General features: G+C 44.7%; 1 long non-coding RNA gene across 2 annotated transcripts in view; it reads left to right on the top strand.

Moving 5' to 3' along the window:
- Positions 1-19,025, top strand: part of LOC138757304 (uncharacterized) — a 33,079-nt gene that overhangs the window by 3,222 nt on the left and 10,832 nt on the right. The window contains exon 2 of one of the 2 annotated variants that reach the window (XR_011353495.1): positions 1,810-2,403. The exons of the other annotated variant lie outside the window; for it this stretch is intronic. This is a non-coding gene — a long non-coding RNA (uncharacterized lncRNA). The remainder of the gene's footprint in view (positions 1-1,809; positions 2,404-19,025) is intronic. 2 annotated transcript variants of the gene reach the window in all.

Consider the following 19,025-nt stretch of genomic DNA (forward strand, 5'->3'; position numbering starts at 1 on the left):
ATAGTTCTTTTCCCCCACAACAATCAATATTTCATTTTGCTGCTTATAAAAAGCTTTCAATTCAGGGGTAATACTGATGGCCTCGGGCCACTCATTCAAGGTGAAGTACAGAATATCCCTTCAGTCTGTTCCGTCGCAGGCAGAGGCAAGCGTAATAATGCATCAGCGTGGCCATTCTTGTCTGCAGGACGATACTTTAGATCATAATCATACACCGCGAGCTCCATCACCTATCTCTGAATTCTTGCTGCTGCTGCCGGTATGCCTTTCTTGGCGCCTAAGATAAAACTCAGTGGTCTGTCACTAAGGTGAACTTCGGGTAAAACCAGACTGGCCGAAGATAGAACTAGATAAAATAGGGGAAAAGGTACCGGAACATATAAGTGGGATGAAAAGTTGGTGCAATATAAAAGCTCACCGGTATTGCATCATATACTTAATACATGGAAGAAGATTCACTTAGAAAGGAAAATAATGAATTACCAAATACCAAAATTATTATTGACGCAAAATCCACTAATCCCTTTTATAATAGATAATCTTTCCTTTAGAGAATGGGAGAGAAAAGGGATCAAAAGAATAGAAAATTGTTTTTTGGGAAATAATTTATTAACATTTGAACAGTTGAAATACAAATATGGAATAACTCATGGTACAATGTTTGCATATCATCAACTGACAGCTTATTTAAAGGATAAATTGGGAAATAGATTGAGATTACCTGAAGGAAGCAGCTTTGAATATGTGATTACAGACACAATGATAATTAAAAGATTTATAACAAAAATGTACATTAAGCTGCAAGATATGGAAAATTATGAAATAAAATAAACCTAAACAGAAGTGGGAAAAGGATTTAAACATAATGATAAAAAATGAAGTATGGGAAAAGTTATGTTCTGGAACTATGAAGAATACAATAAACACAAGGTTACACAGGGTATATATCACCCCTCAAAAATTAAAAGAATGGGATTCACCATTATCAGATAGATGTTTTCGCTGTAAGAAGGAAATGGGAACAACAGTGCATACAATTTGGGCATATACGAAAGTGAACGCGTTTTGGGAAGAACTAAATCAGGTATTAAATAAAATCACAAAAAATAACATACCAAAAATCCAAATATCTTTCTTTTAAGTAACATAAGAAGTAAAGAATTAGGCCTCAAATTGAATAAAGTGCAAAAAAGATTATGATAGCCTTAGCAGGAGCAAAAAAATGTATAATGTCAACTTGGAAAACGGAAGAAAGCCTGAGAATACAGCAATGGTACATGGAAATGAATAAATGTATTCCATTGGAAAAAATAACATATAATTTAAAAAATAAAGTCACATTATTTGAACAAATTTGGGAACCATACATGGAACATAATAGAGAGAGGTTGCCTCGGACCTCCACCCCCTGTAATGATAAGAAGACAAAACGACTAGATTCAGTGTGTAACAAATAGATGACACATTTTTCTTGTTTATTTTCCTTTGTATGAAGATATTGTTTTATGTTTTTATTATATTTGTTGAATATTTATGGGTTTTGGAAGGGGGTGGGAAGAGGGGGGTGGAAATTTTCCACTGTGTAAATTTAATGAGAAACATTTGTACATATTTTGGTTGATATGGTTCACAGTGTGAAAAATTAAAAATTATAAAAACTAAGGTGAACTTCCTACCATATAGGTATTGGTGGAATCACTCAAGACCAAATATTATGGCCAATCTTTCCTTCTCCAATTGTGCATAGTTTTGTTCACAGGCCGTTAGAGAGCGGGAAGCGTATGCAACTGTTTTTTTCTTCTTTTCCAGTGACTTATGATAATCCTGCACCTAACCAACTGTGAAGCATCAACAGCCAGGGTCACTTCCTTGTCTGGGTTGTAGTGAATGAGAGCATTATTCCTTGTCAGCAGTTTCTTCAAGCAATTAAAAGCTTTATTGGTTTCATCATTCCAACACCATTTCTGGTCTTCTTACAACAATTCATTGAGCAGGTTACAAAGAGTTGACATTTTAGGGATGTGCTTTCAATAGTAGTTAACTAAACCTTAAGAACGATTACAACTCAGCTCAATTCAATAGGAAGGGTGCACTACGAACAGCTTTCGTGCCAGCTGAAGCCGTCCTAACTCCTTCACGGTCAATTGTAAATCCAAATTACATTACTAAGGGTACCATAAATATACACATGTCTTGACTCATTCGGACTTTAGCTTGTTCTAATCTGGCTAGGACCTTTTCCAGTTTTATTAGATGCTCTGTGTTGTCACAACCCGTAATGATGATGTCATCTAGGTAAAATCCAACATTTAGTCCTTGCAATAGTTTGTCCATAACAGCTTTAAATATCGCTGGAGATGATGATATTCCATACGGCATCCTGGAATAAGTGACCAATCCCAGGTGAGTGCTGATAGCAACATACTTCCTTGATTCGGGATCCAGTCCGACTTGTTGATACACTTGTAATGTCTAACTTCATGAAATTTTTCCCACCATTCTTGGAATAGGATGTCAGGGGACTTGAAGGGTTTGGTTAATTGTGACCTTATAATCACCACAATTTCACCACTGGGTTTTCTGACCGATACAATAGGAGCTGCCCAGTCACTATACATAAGTTTCTCAATTATTCCATCACCTTCTAATCTGTTTAGTTCAGTCTCAATTCCTTTTTTGATAGCAAAAGGTATCGCCCTTGGCAGAAATAACTTAGGTTTTGTTTCCAGTATCACTTGCAATTTGACGTGGACTCCCTGAAATTTTCCCAGGTTCTTCCCAAAAACTGCCGGGTACTTCTAAGGCACCTGTTGCAGCTTTGATTTTTTTTATCATCAACAGTTTGTAAATTCTTCACTGCACCACTTGCCTTCCAGTCAAGTTGATGTGCATCAACCAATCCCGTCCAAACAAGGCGGATCCTTTTGTATCTACACTGTAACCCTGTCTTTGTCCCTTATACTCAATGTCCACTTTACATTTCCCTAGCACTTTAACTTTCTCTCCTGTATCCGTCTTTAACACCATGTCAGACTTTCATTTAAAGTTTGGGCAGTAGTTTTTCTCTTAGAACTTTCGGCATTAATGACACAGCAGCCCCTGTGTCGAGTTTCATGTAGATTGGTTCATTGTTAATTTTAATATGAACAAGAATTTCTGACATGTGATCAAATACACTACAGATGTACTTTAATGCCAATGCCCCGCCATCCTCAGAGTCACTGTTTCTCTGGCTCACTGCTAGAAGTTTCATCATTTCCCATGAGGTCTTTAACTTTGGAAGATTGTTTTTTGTACTACAATTTTTGTGACCCTCCTTCTCTCTCTTATCTTTCAGTCTTGGACACTTTGATTTTCACATAAATAACACTTAGCCTTTTTGTAATAACAATTATCAGGGCTGTGGTTATTGCTCCCACAGCGGAAGCAGTCTCGTCGGTCCATTCTCTTCACCACGTGTTCCCCCTGTATAATATCAGTGTTATGAATGGCCATTTCGAAACTCAGTGCTATCGAATAGCTGAACTTATTGTCCAAATATTTTGAACTCAACAATTTTTGTTGGGCATAGTGGTCCGCAAAACCGATCACCAATCTGTCTCTCAAAGCCTTGTCTAAGAAGTTACCAAAACTACATGTCTTGGACAACTTACGCAATTCGGCCTAATATTGGCTAACTGTTTTGCCAGCCTTTTGCTTTCTAGTATAGAATTTGTATCTTTCAGTGATTACTATTGGTTTTGGGGACAGATGATCTCCAACAAGGTCACATGACTCTTTATAAGACTTGGTATGTGGTTTTACCAGTGATAATAGAGTCTTGATCAGACTGTATGCTCTGCTCCCAACCTTCCTTAAAAACACCGCCTGTTTTTTTTTTATTGCAGGTTTCGGTATCCCTCACAATATGGGCAATGCAGTACATAGCAAACCTATCTATAATCATACCAGTCTTCAGTTTCTCTACATTCCCCAAAGCTTCCTTCTGCCATTTTCACTACTTATTATTTCTTCTTCTTCTTTGGCTTGGCTTCGCGGACGAAGATTTATGGAGGGGGTAAAAAGTCCACATCAGCTGCAGGCTCGTTTGTGGCTGACAAGTCCGATGCGGGACAGGCAGACACGGTTGCAGCGGTTGCAGGGGAAAATTGGTTGGTTGGGGTTGGGTGTTGGGTTTTTCCTCCTTTGCCTTTTGTCAGTGAGGTGGGCTCTGCGGTCTTCTTCAAAGGAGGTTGCTGCCCGCCAAACTGTGAGGCACCAAGATGCACGGTTTGAGGCGTTATCAGCCCACTGGCGGTGGTCAATGTGGCAGGCACCAAGAGATTTCTTTAGGCAGTCCTTGTACCTTTTCTTTGGTGCACCTCTGTCACGGTGGCCAGTGGAGAGCTCGCCATATAACACGATCTTGGGAAGGCGATGGTCCTCCATTCTGGAGACGTGATCATTTAGTAACAAAGTAAATCTGCTATGCCAGTGCTGTTTATTTTCACTCTTTTGTTGTCTTCTCGAGTTTTTTCCTTTTCTTATTGCTGATGAACACGTGCTTTCATCCCATTACAGCTCGATGTCATCTCAATCATTGTTTACGCCACAAAATTCTCATCTCCAATGTCCTCTTTACTCAAAATCTCATCGATTCCAACATCCGGAGTGCAGAAAGATTTGCTTTGATCCTCGTCACACACAAGAAAAACAATAAATAAAAACACTCTTTATTCTGAGCAAGATGGCATCTAACTGAACATGCAATATAAATGTAACTCTTTTTATGACGTCATGCATGCATGCACATTCCCATGACCCTGACTGCAAGAGGGATAGATTGGGTGGGATTTGTCAGGTATGTCCAAGAAGGATTTTTGATACAGTATGTGGACCCACCGACCAGAGGAGAGGCCATACTGGATCTAGTACTGGATAATGAACCTGGTCAGGTGGTGGACCTCTCAGTGGAGGAGCATTTCGGTGATATTGACCACAACTCCCAGAGCTTTAGCATAGCTATGGACAAGGATAAAGCAGACAAAATGAGAAAGTGTTTAATTCAGGAAGTGCTAATTACGATGGGATGAGGCAGGAACTAAAGAGAGTAAATTTGTAACAGATATGTAGAGCACGTCGAAAGAATCAAAGGCTTGTTGATCCAATCCAAGGCTTTTATTAACTAGAAGACTGGAGCGTATCACATGTAGGTCAACCAGTCCAGAATGACCTGGTCTGGCTAGGAGCAACCCTTTATGACCTGCCAGTAGGCATGGCTATGCTCTCAACCAGTCGCAGTCATCCTACACTATAATTTGTACATATACACATTGGTGATAGAATCTGTACTATCACAAGGTGTTCAGGGCAAAAAGCTCAGAAATAATGTGGAGGATGTTCAGGAACCACTTGCGCTGGAGTTCAGGACAGGTTTGTCCCACTTAAACAGGAAAGATGGTAGGAAAAAGGGAACCATGATTGACAAAACGTGAGGCAGCTAGTTAAGAGGAAGAAGGATACATTAGATTTAGGGGGCAGGAAACAGGGAGGGCTCATGAGAATTATATAATAGCCAGGGAGGAACTAAAAAAAGAACAGGAGAACTCGAAGGGGGCATGAGAAGGCCTTATCAAGTAGGATTAAGGAGAACACCAAGACATTTATGCATACGTGAAGAACAGAAGGATGATGAGAATGAAGGAGGGGCTGCTAAATAATAAAGGAGGCAACAAGTGCCTGGAGGTGGAGGAGGTTGGAAAGAACTTTAATGAATACTTTCCTTCAGTATTCACCAGACAAAAGGACCTGGATCAGGTAAAGTTGGAATAGAACAGGAGTGTATGCTGTATAATGTTGAAATAGGGGAAGAGGAAGTGTTGAACCTTCTGTAAAACACTGATTCATAAGTCCCCAGGGCCAGACATGATATACCCCAGGTTGCTGTGGGAAGGGAGGAAAGAGATAGCTGGGTGATTAGTTATGATCTTTGCCTCCTCCTTCCCCTCAGGAGAGGTGCCAGAAGACTGGAAAATGTCAAATATGATCCCCTTGTTTAAATAAGGTAATAGGGAGAAGCCTGGGAATTATAGATTAGTGAGTCTTGCATCAGTGGTCTGTGAACTATTGGAGTGCATTCTTAAGGACAGGATTTTTGAGCATTTGGAGAAGTACAGTCTACTCAAGGCTTTGTGAAGGGAAGGTCATGCCTCACGAGTCTAATTGAGTTTTGTGAAGAAATAACAAAAGAATTTGATGAAGGTAGTGCAAGAGATATGGTCTATGTGGATTTTAGTGAAGCATTTGACAAGGTAGCCTATGAGAGATTCGTTCAGAATGTCATGAGGCATGAAATTCACAGAACCTTGACTGTGTAGATTAAAAACTGGCTTGCATGTAGAAAGAAAGAGTAGCTGTGGATGAAAAGTATTCTGCCTGGAGGTCAATGACTAGTGGACTAGTAGGGGTCAATAAGTTTGCAAATGGTAGTGCTGAAGATTGTTGAAGCTTGTAAAAGGATATAGACAGGATGCAGAGATGGGTGGAAAAGTGGAAGATGTAGTTTAATTGGTTAAGTGTGGGTGCTGTATTTTGGATGGCCAAACCTGAAGACAGAACAGGCTTAATGGTCAGATACTTACAATATGGAGGAACAGAGGGATCTTGGGGTCCAAATCCATACATCTTTTAAGACTGCCACACAGGGATAGTTTGAAAGGCCTATGGGATGCTGGACTTCATTAATCAGAGGTTTGTGTCCAAGAGACAAATCTCTGGTGAGACCACACTTGTAGTATTGCGTTCAGTTCTGTCGCATTATAGGAAGAATGTGGAAGGGTGCAAAGGAGATTTACCAGGATGTTGCCGGGACTGGAAAATAAGAGGCAAGGTTAGCAATGCTGGGACTTTACTCTTTGGAACAAGGAAGGATGAGAGGTGACTTAATTGAGGTCTACAAGATTCTGAAAAGCATCGATAAGGTGGACAGCTAGCTCCTTTTACCCAGGGCAGGAATAGCAAACACCAGAGGACATCTGTACAAAGTCAAGGGAGGAAAGTTAGGGAAGACATCAGGGGTAAGTTTTTAACACAGAGAGTTTGGATGCCTGAAGTGCCTTGCCAGGGATTGTGGTGGAGGCTGAAACATGAGGGGCATTTAAGAAACCCTAAGACAGGCACGTGGATGAAAGAAAAATAGAGAGCTACAAGGTAGGAAGGTTTAGTATTTTTTATCGGAGTATGTAAGTCAGCACAACATCAAGGATCGAAGGGCCTTTTATGTTCAGTAACTTTGACATGATCAAACTCCTTTAAATACTCTTTGTTAATCTAGTTTTTTTTTAATTAAGTCTGTTACCATTTCCTCTTTTCTGGATAACAATAGTTGAAATAATGTCAGTTGAGATGATCTGATGACATAAGAGGCCAAGGTGCCAATGCCAGCTTTTGTAGAGTAATTGGATAATCTAATTCTTCACTCCTTGAGCTCAATAAATTATTGTCCCTCCAATGATTCATCTTTTAGAAATCCTTGAGTGACCTTGTTTCTACTCCAGTTACAAATAGTGAGAACCAGATCACAACAGATTTCTGATTATCATTCACTTCCCCATTGGACCTTTGACCCATTATTCTACATCTCTGCTTCTGGTTTTGAATGATCTGCTAGGAACACTGCTTCTCTTTTTCAACTGATCTTAACCCATCATGATCTTGTACAACCACAGCAAATCTTTTCTCATCTTTAAAGAGAAACTTTGGTGATCTGCTTTGGGAAGAAGAGTTGTTTCAGCCTAGCCAAGATCCTGAAAGAATTCGATGGGAAAAGAAAATAAGGGGTTTCACTACCTTCCCTTCTTTGCAAATTAAAAATTGTTTCTGTTTTCTCACATTTCCAGTCCTGGTAAATTTATTGACCTGAAACATTAACTCTATTTGTCTCTCTCTGCAGATCCTGCCTGATCTGCTGAGTATCTCTGGCATTAATAGTTTTCATTTCAGATTTCGAGTATGTGCAGTTCTTTTGCCTTTCAGTTGTTTCATTGATATTTATGGAACATTGCTATGTGAACCATATTTCCTACATTACAATAATGAACACAAAACATTAACATGTCGTAAAGCACTTGGTGACACCTTGAGGTCCTAATAGTGTTTGAAAAATGAAAGTCCTTTCTATTCTTTAAAAGTACTGAATTTCAAATGTCTATGTTCAGTAGCCAAGGACTAAATTTATGCTTCTCCTTGTTGCCAACTCTACTGTGCTAGGAAAACTAGGATTTGGGTTCTGCTGGTGTTCTCTGAATGAGCAAGCTACTCATTTATGTGCATTCAGTCCAATCACTAATTGATCATAATGCTCATGAGCAGGATATAAATTAGCATCTTCATAAAACAAATCTGCCTTGATTTTACAGCCGTGACTGAACCATCAGACTTGTTGACCTCAAAGAAATCAGAAGCAAGGATCTACTGTTTCCCAACATTTGTTACTTACTGGTTTCTTTTAAAGAGTTGACATTAAGAAAGAGGATGTGTTGGAGCTTATGAAAGGCATGAAGTTGGATAAGTCATTAGGACCAGATGAGATTTACCCAAGGTTTCTGTGGGAAGTGAGGAAGGAGATTGCTGAGCCACTGGCAATGATCTTTACATCGTCATTGAGAACAAGAGAAGTACCATAGGAGAGGAGGGTGGAGGGCAGCTGCTCTCTAATGACTACAGGTCAGAACCATTATTCCATCAGTGCTGATCAAGAAGCTACAGACTCTGGGCCTCTGCAGCCCCCTCTGCAACCGGTTCCTTGATTTCCGCATCCGAAGACCACAGTCAGTACAAATTGGAAACAACGTCTCTTCCTTATTGATTATCAACACAGGTGCACCCCAACAATGCATGCTTAGCCCGCTGCTCTATTCATTATACACCCATGACTGTGTGACCAGGCATAATTTCAATGGGATCTACAAATTTGTCAATGACATCAGAGTTATTGTTAGAATCACAAACGGCAATGAAGAAGTGTACAGGAGGGAGATAGATCAGTTTGTTGAGTGATGTCTCGCCAACAACCTTGCGCTCAACATTAGCAAAACCAAGGAGATGATTGTGGACTTCAGGAGGAAGTCAGTGGAACATGACCTATTCCTCATCGAGGGCTCAGTAGTGGAGAGGGTCAAGAACTTTAAATTTCTGGGTGTCAACATCTCGAAGTATCTGTCCTGGAGCCTCCATGTCGATGCAATCATGAAGAAGGCTCACCAGAGGCTATACTTTATGAGGTGTCTGAGAAAATTCAGTATGTCACTGAAGACTCTCATAAACTCTACAGGTGTACCGTGGAGAGCATTCTGGCTGGTTGCATCACTGCCTGGTATGGATGCGCCAACTCTCAGGACAAGTAAAAACTCTGAAGGGTTTTTAACTTGGCCTGTGACATCACAGGCACCAGACTTCATTCCATTAAGGACATCTACAAGAGGCTGTGTCTTAAAAAAGCAGCCTCTATCCTCAAAGATCCCCACCACCCAGCCCATGTCCTCTTTACTCTGTTACCATCGGGAAAAAGTACAGAAGCCTAAAGATGAGCAGTCAGCGGCACAAGGACAACTTCTGCCCCGCTGCCATCAGATTCCTGAATAAACAATGAGCCATAGACACTGCTTTACCTTTCGTGCACTATTTTTTAAAATTATTATTGTAAGGTGGTTTATATGAATATTTGCACTGTAATGCTGCCACAAACCACCAAATTTCATGGCTTGTTCATGACAAAAAATTCTGATTCTTACTCTATAATGTTGTATCTCTATTCAAGGCATAACCCAAGAAATTATAGGCCAGTGAGTCTTACTTCAGTGGTGGGCAAGATGTTGGAGATGATCCTGAGACAGAATTCACAAGCATTTAGAGAGGCATAATCTGATTAGGAATAGTCAACATGGCTTTGTCATGGGAAAGATGTGTCTCATAAATCTGATTGAATTCTTTGAGCTTGTAACAAAGAATGTTGATGAAGGTGATGTAGTGTATATGGATTTCAGTCAGGCATTTAATAGAGTTCCCCATGCAAGCCTCATGCAGAAAGAATGCATGGAATCAAAGGAGGCCTTGTTTTATGGATACAGAATTGGCTTGCCCAGAGAAGGCAGAGGGTAGTTGTAGATCAGTGTTTTCAAACTTTTCTTTCCACTTACATACCAATTTAAGTAATCCCTATACCATAGGTGCTCTCTGATTAGTAAGGGATTACTTAAAGTGACATGTGAGTGGAAAGAAAAAGTTTGAAAAGCACTGTTGTAGATGGTTCATGTTCTGCATAGAGGTCACTGACAAATGCTGTTCCATAGTGATATGTTCTGGGCCCCCATCTCTTTATGATTGTTATAAATAAGAGAAAGTGGAAGGATGGGTTATTAAGTTTGCAGATTACATGAAAGTGGGTGGTGTTGTGGATAGTCTGGAGGGTTACCAGAGGTTACAAGGGGACAATGATAGGATGTAGAGCTGGAATGAGAAGTGCCAGATGGGGTTTAACCTAGAAGAGTGTGGTGGTTCATTTCAGTTAGTCAAATTTGAAGTCAGAATACAATGTTAATGGGCAGACTCTGAGCAGTGTTAACAAACTGAAAGATGTTGGGGTCCATATCCATAGGACACTCAAAGCTGCTTGTGGTGGTACACCACCAGCCTACTGCAGGGGGCAACATCTGTACCTGCAGGAATGTACCGATGGCCTACTGCAGGGGGAAACCCCTGTACCTGCAGGAGTGTAAGGGGACAGGACAACACCTGGCCGGCTGTCAATCAGTCGGCCTGAATGGATCAAGCCCCACCCGGTCCGGTGTCAATCACCCTCCGGGATATAAGCCTGCGCCGGCCTCCTGAAGCTTCACTCAGAGTTACTGCAGGTACAGTAGAAGTCTTTGTGGATTAAAGCCTGTTTTACAGTCTTTACCTTGTGTGTGTCTGATTCTGGCTAACAGCGCACCACAATTTAATCCACAAAATTTTCCCACGGCTGCCATGGAAAAACTCCTGAGCAGAGGGAGCCTCAAAGTCAACCCATGCCACCCAGAAGCCCAGACACGCTTCGAGATCTGGTGGCACACGGTCGAGGCAATCATCGAGGCACACGAAGGTGGCGTCCTGGACTCAGATCAGAAGAGGCTGGTCCTAGTCCGGTCAAAGCTGGGACTCCACGCCTTCCAGGCAACCAAAGACTGCTCCACATACAAGAGTGCAATGGACACTCTCGAGAACTTGTACAGGCCCCCCCATCAATGCGGTCTGTGCAAGGTACCTCATCAACACCTGAGCCCAGCATCCCAGGGAGACGGCTGTCTTACCTGGGACACCTGCAAGAGTTGGCCCGAACATGTCTGGCTGAACCCGCGCAGAGGAGGTCGAGAGGCTGATCTGGGACATCTTCGTCCAAGGGCTACACTCGAGGGCCATCCAGCAGAAGCTGCTGAAAGATTCTATCTACGCCCTGACCAAGACTGTGGAAGTGGTCCGAACCCTGGAAGCTGCAGCCCTGCACATCGAAGCCTTTGATTCCAGGTTCTCCCAGGCTCTCTCATGGCCCTCTCATACTGCAGCTGCAGCCCCAGACTGAGCTGGGGAGGAGAACATCACTGTGGCAAGTGCCCGGCGCCCCTATAAGTACTGTGGGTCCTGGTGTGGGTCAGACCGACGATCACACCGAAATTGCCCAGCTAGGAACCAGTACTGTTCCCGATGCAGGAAGAAAGGACACTCTGCTAACGTGTGCCTCTCAAAACCAGCTGGCAGCTCAGTGGCCCTCTATCACCTCCCCCATGGACCCCTCCATTGTCCCCGCTACAACTTCCGCCTTCCCCAACTCCAGCATCCAGCTCCACCAGCAACAATCGCAGCATGTGCCCCAAGCACCTGGGACACCTGCCCTCGCCAGTGCCGCTCGCTGAGAACTACAGCGACATCACTTCCGGCTCACGGCATGACGTCACTTCTGGCTGATGTAATGATGTCATTGCCGCCGACTGCAATGACATCACTTCCCCTAGCACAACGAACACTACTGGGTAAGGAGGCCAGCCACGCAGTGGGCCCCTACGTGCCACCTCCATCTTGGACCAGGCAGCGGCTGACACGGAGGACCCCCGACGATGATGAGAATGATGTGGTCAACACGGGCGATGACCAGGCTGCCCTACCAATGCTCCCCACGCCTCCAGACACCATAAATCGCCGTGCACAACCAGAGAGCAATGACTCTGACCCCACGACAGTCCTGGTTGCCACCATGCTGACCAGGGACATCCCTCATGACCTCGGGCGCTCTATGGTGGATGTGCAAGTCAATGGCAAGATAACAAAGTGCCTGTTCGACAGTGGCAGAACTGAGAGCTTCATTCACCCTAGCGTGGCCCAATCTCTGAGATTAAAAGTCCACCCCACCGCCTGCTCGATCCCCCTCGCTGCCAAGGATAAGACTATTGGTACCCTCGGGCGCCACTCAGCCAATATAACTGTGGGAGGGGAGACATACACAGGGTTCAAGCTCCTGGTCATGCCCAAACTCTGTGCCCCAGTCTTCCTGGGCCTAGATTTCCAGTGCCACCTCCAGAGTGTCACCCTTGCCTTCGGGGGGCCCCAACCTCCACCCACATTACACAGCATGCCTACCTGCGGCTTCTCCACACTACGCATCACCCCAACGGCGCTCTTCCCACATCTTATGCTAGGCTGCAAGCCGATCACCACCAGAAGTAGGCACTATTGCGCCATAGACTGAGACTTCATCAAGGCGGAGGTGCAGTGACTCCTGGCGGAAGGTGTCATAGAGCCCAATAACAGCCCTTGTAGAGCCCAAGTCCTGGTGGTGAAAGGGGGAAGTAAGACGAGGATGGTCGTGGATTACAGCCAGATCATTAACCAGTACACCCAACTGGATGCCTACCCCCTGCTGAGGATCGCCAACATGGTCAACAAGATAGCCTGCTACCAGGTTTTCTTCACGATTGATATGAAATTGCCGTATCACCAAATCCCCATCCACCCAAAGGCCCGCCTTCGAGGCAGTCGGGCACCTGTACCAGTTCCACTGAGTTCCCTTTGGGGTCACGAACGGGGTCTCCATCTTCCAGTGGGAGATGGATTGCATGGTAGACTAGCACGAGCTAAAGGCGACGTTCCCGTATCTGGATAACATCATTATCTGCGGCCATGACCATCAGGACCATGATGCTAACCTGGAAAAATTCCTCCAGATGACCGGGGAGCTGAACCTCACTTACAACAAGGAGAAGTGTGCGTTTAGCACCACCCGCCTCCCCATACTGGGGTTCATCGTGTCCCATGGGGTCTTTGGCCCAGATCCAGAAGGATGCGCCCATTAATGGAGCTACCTTCCCCCCCCCCTCCCCACGCTAAAGGCCCTCCGCAGGTTCCTTGGCCTATTCTCCTATTACTCGCAGTGGATCCCTTGCTTCTCGGACAAGGTCTGCCCACTGGCCCAAGCTACAACTTTTTCCCTCCCACCCAAGGTGCAAGCAGCCTTCATCCGCATCAGGCAGGACATCGTGGATGCCACGATGCAGGCCGTGGATGAGGACTCCCCCTTCCAGGTGGAAAGCAATGCCTCCAAGGTAGCCCTTGCCACTACCCTCAACCAAGGGGGGTGCCCCATCATTTTCTTCTCTAGGACTCTCCATGGCTCCAAGCTAGGGTATTCCGCCATTGAAAAGGAGGCCCAGGTGATTGCGTAAGCGGTCCGCCACTGGCATCACTACCTGGCCGACAGGAGATTCACCCTCCTCAAGGACCAACAGACCGTGGCATTCATGTTTAACACTACCCACAAGAGCAAGATCAAGAACGACAAGATCCTGCGCTGGAGAGTCGAGCTGGCAACCTACAGCTACGACATCCAGTACCGCCCCGGGAAGTTTAACGACTCCCCCGATGCTCTCTCTTGGACCTGCGTGTCTATGCACGACAACAGGCTGCAGGCATTGCACGAGTCCCTCTGCCATCTGGGTGTCACCAGGTTGTACCATTTCATAAAATCCCAGAATCTGCCGTATACCATCTGGGACGTCAGGGACATGACCGAGGCCTGCCGGGTCTGAGCGGAGTGTAAACCCCATTTCTTCTGCCTGCCCAAGGCCCATCGAGCATCTTGGCATGGACTTCAAAGGGCCCCTGCCTTCCACAAACTGAAACATTTACTTCCTCATGGTATTGGACGAGTACTCACGCATCCCTTTCACTATCCCTTGCCCGGACACCTCCACGGCCATCGTCATCAGGGCCCTTGGGCAGATCTTCACCATGTTTGGCTACCCCACTTTCATCCACAGCGACCGGGGGTCTAGTTTCATGAGTGACGAGCTGCACCAGTACCGGATAGCGAGGGGCATCGCGACCAATCGCACGACGAATTATAACCCGAGAGGCAATGGGCAAGTGGAACGCAAAAATGGGGTGGTCTGGAAGGCAGTCCTCCTGGCTCTCAAGTCGAAAGGGTGTGCCAGAGGCATTCTATGCCATTCGATCGCTGCTGTGCTTGGCTACCAATGAAACCCCTCTTGAACATCTGTTCTCATTCCCCAGGAAGTCAGTGACTAGAATGTCCCTCCCAGCATGGCTCATGTCCCTGGGACCAGTGTTCTTGAGTAAGCACATATGGACACACAAGGCTGAAGCCCTGGTCGAGCAGGTCTTCTTCCTACATGCAACTCACAACTACGCCTACGTTAGGTTCGGGAGTGGCAGGGAGGACACCGTCTCAACCAGGGACCTGGTACCAGCAGGAGCACCCACCACCCCACGGCATCCTTCAGCCCAGGATGACGCCGATCAGGCATACATCCCTGTCCCCAGGCAACTATGAGGCGTGCAGGACCTTCTTGACCACCAGGAGCATGCTTCAGCCCTGGGTGATGAACCTGCCCCCCCACCCATCCAATACAACTCTCATACGTCAACCCTGGCCCTCTCGGCCACTCCTCCGTGCGGCATCATACCAGTCACGTGGACCCCTGCTGCCAGCCCCCCCCCACTTCCCCTCTGATCAGTGACCAAGAGCCAGTCCTACGACAGTCACGTAGACCTCGGCGGCTGATGGATCGCCTCAATCTGTAAATATTGTATGTTGTATAGTGGGTATGATTCCTTGTTACTGCCTCCCCCAGGATAATTTTAAAGAAGTGAGTGAATGTGTTGGTACACCACCGGGTTACTGCTGGGGGCAACATCTGTGCCTGCAGGAGTGTACCGCTGACCTACTGCAGGGGGCAACCTCTGTACCTGCAGGAGTGTAAGAGGACAGGACAACACCTGGCTGGCTGTTAATAATTCGGCCTGAATGGATCAAGCCCCACCTGGTCCGGTGTCAATCACCCTCTGGGATATAAGCCTGCAGCCGGCCTCCGGAAGCCTCACTCAGAGTTACTGCAGCTACAGCCAGCCTGGCTCTCTGGAAGTCTTTGTGGATTAAAGCCTGCTGTACAGTCTTTACCTTGTATGTGTCTGATTCTGGCTAACAGTGCATCACACTGCTGTACAAGTTAATTGTGTTGTTAAAAAGGCATATAATATGTTGGACTTTAATAACTGTGGGATTGTGTTCAATAGCCATGAGGTAAGTTGTAGCTATATTTCTTTTATTTGGCTTGGCTTCGCGGACGAAGATTTATGGAAAGGTAAATGTCCACGTCAGCTGCAGGCTCGTTTGTGGCTGACAAGTCCGATGCAGGACAGGCAGACACGGTTGCAGCGGTTGCAGGGGAAAATTGGTTGGTTGGGGTTGGGTGTTGGGTTTTTCCTCCTTTGTCTTTTGTCAGTGAGGTGGGCTCTGCGGTCTTCTTCAAAGGAGGTTGCTGCCCGCCGAACTGTGAGGCGCCAAGATGCACGGTTTGAGGCGATATCAGCCCACTGGCGGTGGTCAATGTGGCAGGCACCAAGAGATTTCTTTAGGCAGTCCTTGTACCTCTTCTTTGGTGCACCTCTGACACGATGGCCAATGGAGAACTCGCCATATAACACGATCTTGGGAAGGCAATGGTCCTCCATTCTGGAGACATGACCTACCCAGCGCAGTTGGATCTTCAACAGCGTAGATTTGATGCTGTTGGCCTCTGCCATCTTGAGTACTTCGATGTTAGGGATGAAGTCGCTCCAATGAATGTTGAGGATGGAGCGGAGCGGAGACAATGCTGGTGGAAGCGTTCTAGGAGCCGTAGGTGATGCCGGTAGAGGACCCATGATTCGGAGCCGAACAGGAGTGTGGGTATGACAACGGCTCTGTATACGCTAATCTTTGTGAGGTTTTGCAGTTGGTTGTTTTTCCAGACTCTTTTGTGTAGTCTTCCAAAGGCGCTATTTGCCTTGGTGAGTCTGTTGTCTATCTCATTGTCAATCCTTGCATCTGATGAAATGGTGCAGCCGAGATAGGTAAACTGGTTGACCATTTTGAGTTTTGTGTGCCCGATGGAGATGTGGGGGGGCTGGTAGTCATGGTGGGGAGCTGGCTGATGGAGGACCTCAGTTTTCTTCAGGCTGACTTCCAGGGCAAACATTTTGGCAGTTTCCGCAAAACAGGACGTCAAGCGCTGAAGAGCTGGCTCTGAATGGGCAACTAAAGCGGCATCGTCTGCAAAGAGTAGTTCACGGACAAGTTGCTCTTGTGTCTTGGTGTGAGCTTGCAGGCGCCTCAGATTGAAGAGACTGCCATCCGTGCGGTACCAGATGTAAACAGCGTCTTCATTGTTGAGGTCTTTCATGGCTTGGTTCAGCATCATGCTGAAGAAGATTGAAAAGAGGGTTGGTGCGAGAACGCAGCCTTGCTTCATGCCATTTGTTAATGGAGAAGGGTTCAGAGAGCTCATTGCTGTATCTGACCCGACCTTGTTGGTTTTCGTGCAGTTGGATAACCATGTTGAGGAAGTTTGGGGGGCTTCCGGGGAGTATTAAACCTGGAATATTATGTAACGTTCTGGTCACCTTATTACAGGAAAGATGTAGATATCATAGAGAGGGTGCTGAGGAGATTTACTAAGATGTTGCCTGGATGGGAAAGCATGCCTGATGAGGATAGGTTGAGTGAATGTGGGTCTTCTTGGAGCGACAATGGATAAGGAATGTGAGGATGACCTGATAGAGGTGTACAAGATGATGAGAGGTATTGATTGCGTGAATGGGCAGAGGCTTTTTCCCAGGGGCGGAATAATTAACATAAGAGGGCATAGTTTTAAAGTGCTTGGGACTCAATACATAGTGGTGGTAAGAGATATGTTTTTACACAGAGAGTGGTAGGTGCATGCAATGTACTGTTGACAATGGTGGTGGAGGCAGGTACAATAGGATCTTATATGGGACTATTGGGCAGGTACATGAAAAATGGAGAGTTCTGCAGTAGGGAAATTCTAGGCAGTTGTTAGAGTAGGTTATGAAGACACAAGACTTTGGGCTAAATGGCCTGTACTGTGCTGGAGATTTCTATGTTCTGTGGAGTCTGAGAATCATATCATATGGAACCAGGTTGATCAACCCAACTCATTCATGCTGAGCAGCAGGTCTCTTTCTGTATTTATTCTATCTCCCGCAGTTTGTCCATGGCTTCTTATGCCTTAGCAATTCATGTGCTTATTTGGACACTTAAATGCAACACTTGACCTAGTTTCAACCATTCTCTCAGGCATTCCAGGTACTTACCACTCTTTGATTGAAGAAGATCCTCAGTAGTGTACACACTATACGAGCATGGAGAAGAACAACATCCACACCAAAGCATTGGAAAATTAGACTGGTTTATTGCTCTGGCCATCGCGCTTATATGAGCCCCTGGCACTAACGTCATGACACTGCATCATCGGAGTGCCAGCCAAAGATTGTCCACCGTTCCTGCCATGCGGAGGTCACCTGAGACGACAACCGGTATTACCCCCAGGTCCACGCAGTCGCCGCATTCATCAGCCATTTTGCGGGCCCGTCCGTCTCTCCGCATGTGGGCCGCTACACCTCTACATTTCTTCCCCTTTACTTTTTAGTCTATGCCCTTTGGTTTCATCTACCGCTGATAAGGGGAAGTGAGTTCAATGGGACCCTTATGTTCAGAGAGCATGATGTTGTTGACTGAAAATCTAAAAACAGCAAATGCTGGAAATCTGAAATAAAAGCAGAAAATGCTGGAACTGTTCATTGGATCAGACAGTATCTGTGGGAGAGATTTAAGGTCAAAGATCCCTCATCAGAATTGCTTTGAAATCAAGCTGCTTGAGCAGATAATCATGTCAAGATATTCTCACTATTAATAAAGGTATTCTTCTCAATCTCTTAGTGTAAAATACAGACTAAAATTTATATTAGGCTAAGACACTGTCATCTTCTCTGTCCCTAAAATATACATTCATTAACACAATTTGTTTTCATTAAGAATCATTCTAGGAAGTTAGAAACACTGTCTGCTTGAAAACACAAGTTAGAGGGATTGAAGAGCTTATTCATGGTCACCACTTCACCAAAAATGCAAAAATATCCAAAAGGTTGTCCAAAATAACTAAGTCCAGAACCTGGCTTTTTTTAAGATGTTGATGTTTGTAAGGATGACAAGACATAAGGAGAATTTAAAATATTAATTTTCCTTGTTTTTTAATATATTTATATATGTTATTAATTAAAGTTCTTTTAAAAAATGACATTTTGGTTATTCAGAAGATGAATGACTCCAGAGATTTTTTTAAAAAGCATTTACAGTGATTTAAGGGAAAACAGTCTGGGTTCAGTAAGTGTTTCTCCACATGTCTTCCACTCTCAACATGGAGAAAGGAAGTTAACATGAAAAAATTAATTAAAAATGATGTTAGGAAGTTAAATGGGACCTTGAGTATAAAAATAGGAATGTCATTTTCAAAATGTTACATATTTGTTGAGAATTGTTTTAAATACTCCAAATAGGCCTGCAAATTTATTGGGAGTGTGGGAATATCTGTTAAAGATCATGTTCAATTTCAAATTCAAATTTATTGTCAGAATACATACCTATCATTTTATATATAACC

This window comes from Narcine bancroftii, chromosome 1, assembly GCF_036971445.1.
Source record: "Narcine bancroftii isolate sNarBan1 chromosome 1, sNarBan1.hap1, whole genome shotgun sequence".
Classification (NCBI taxonomy): domain Eukaryota; kingdom Metazoa; phylum Chordata; class Chondrichthyes; order Torpediniformes; family Narcinidae; genus Narcine; species Narcine bancroftii.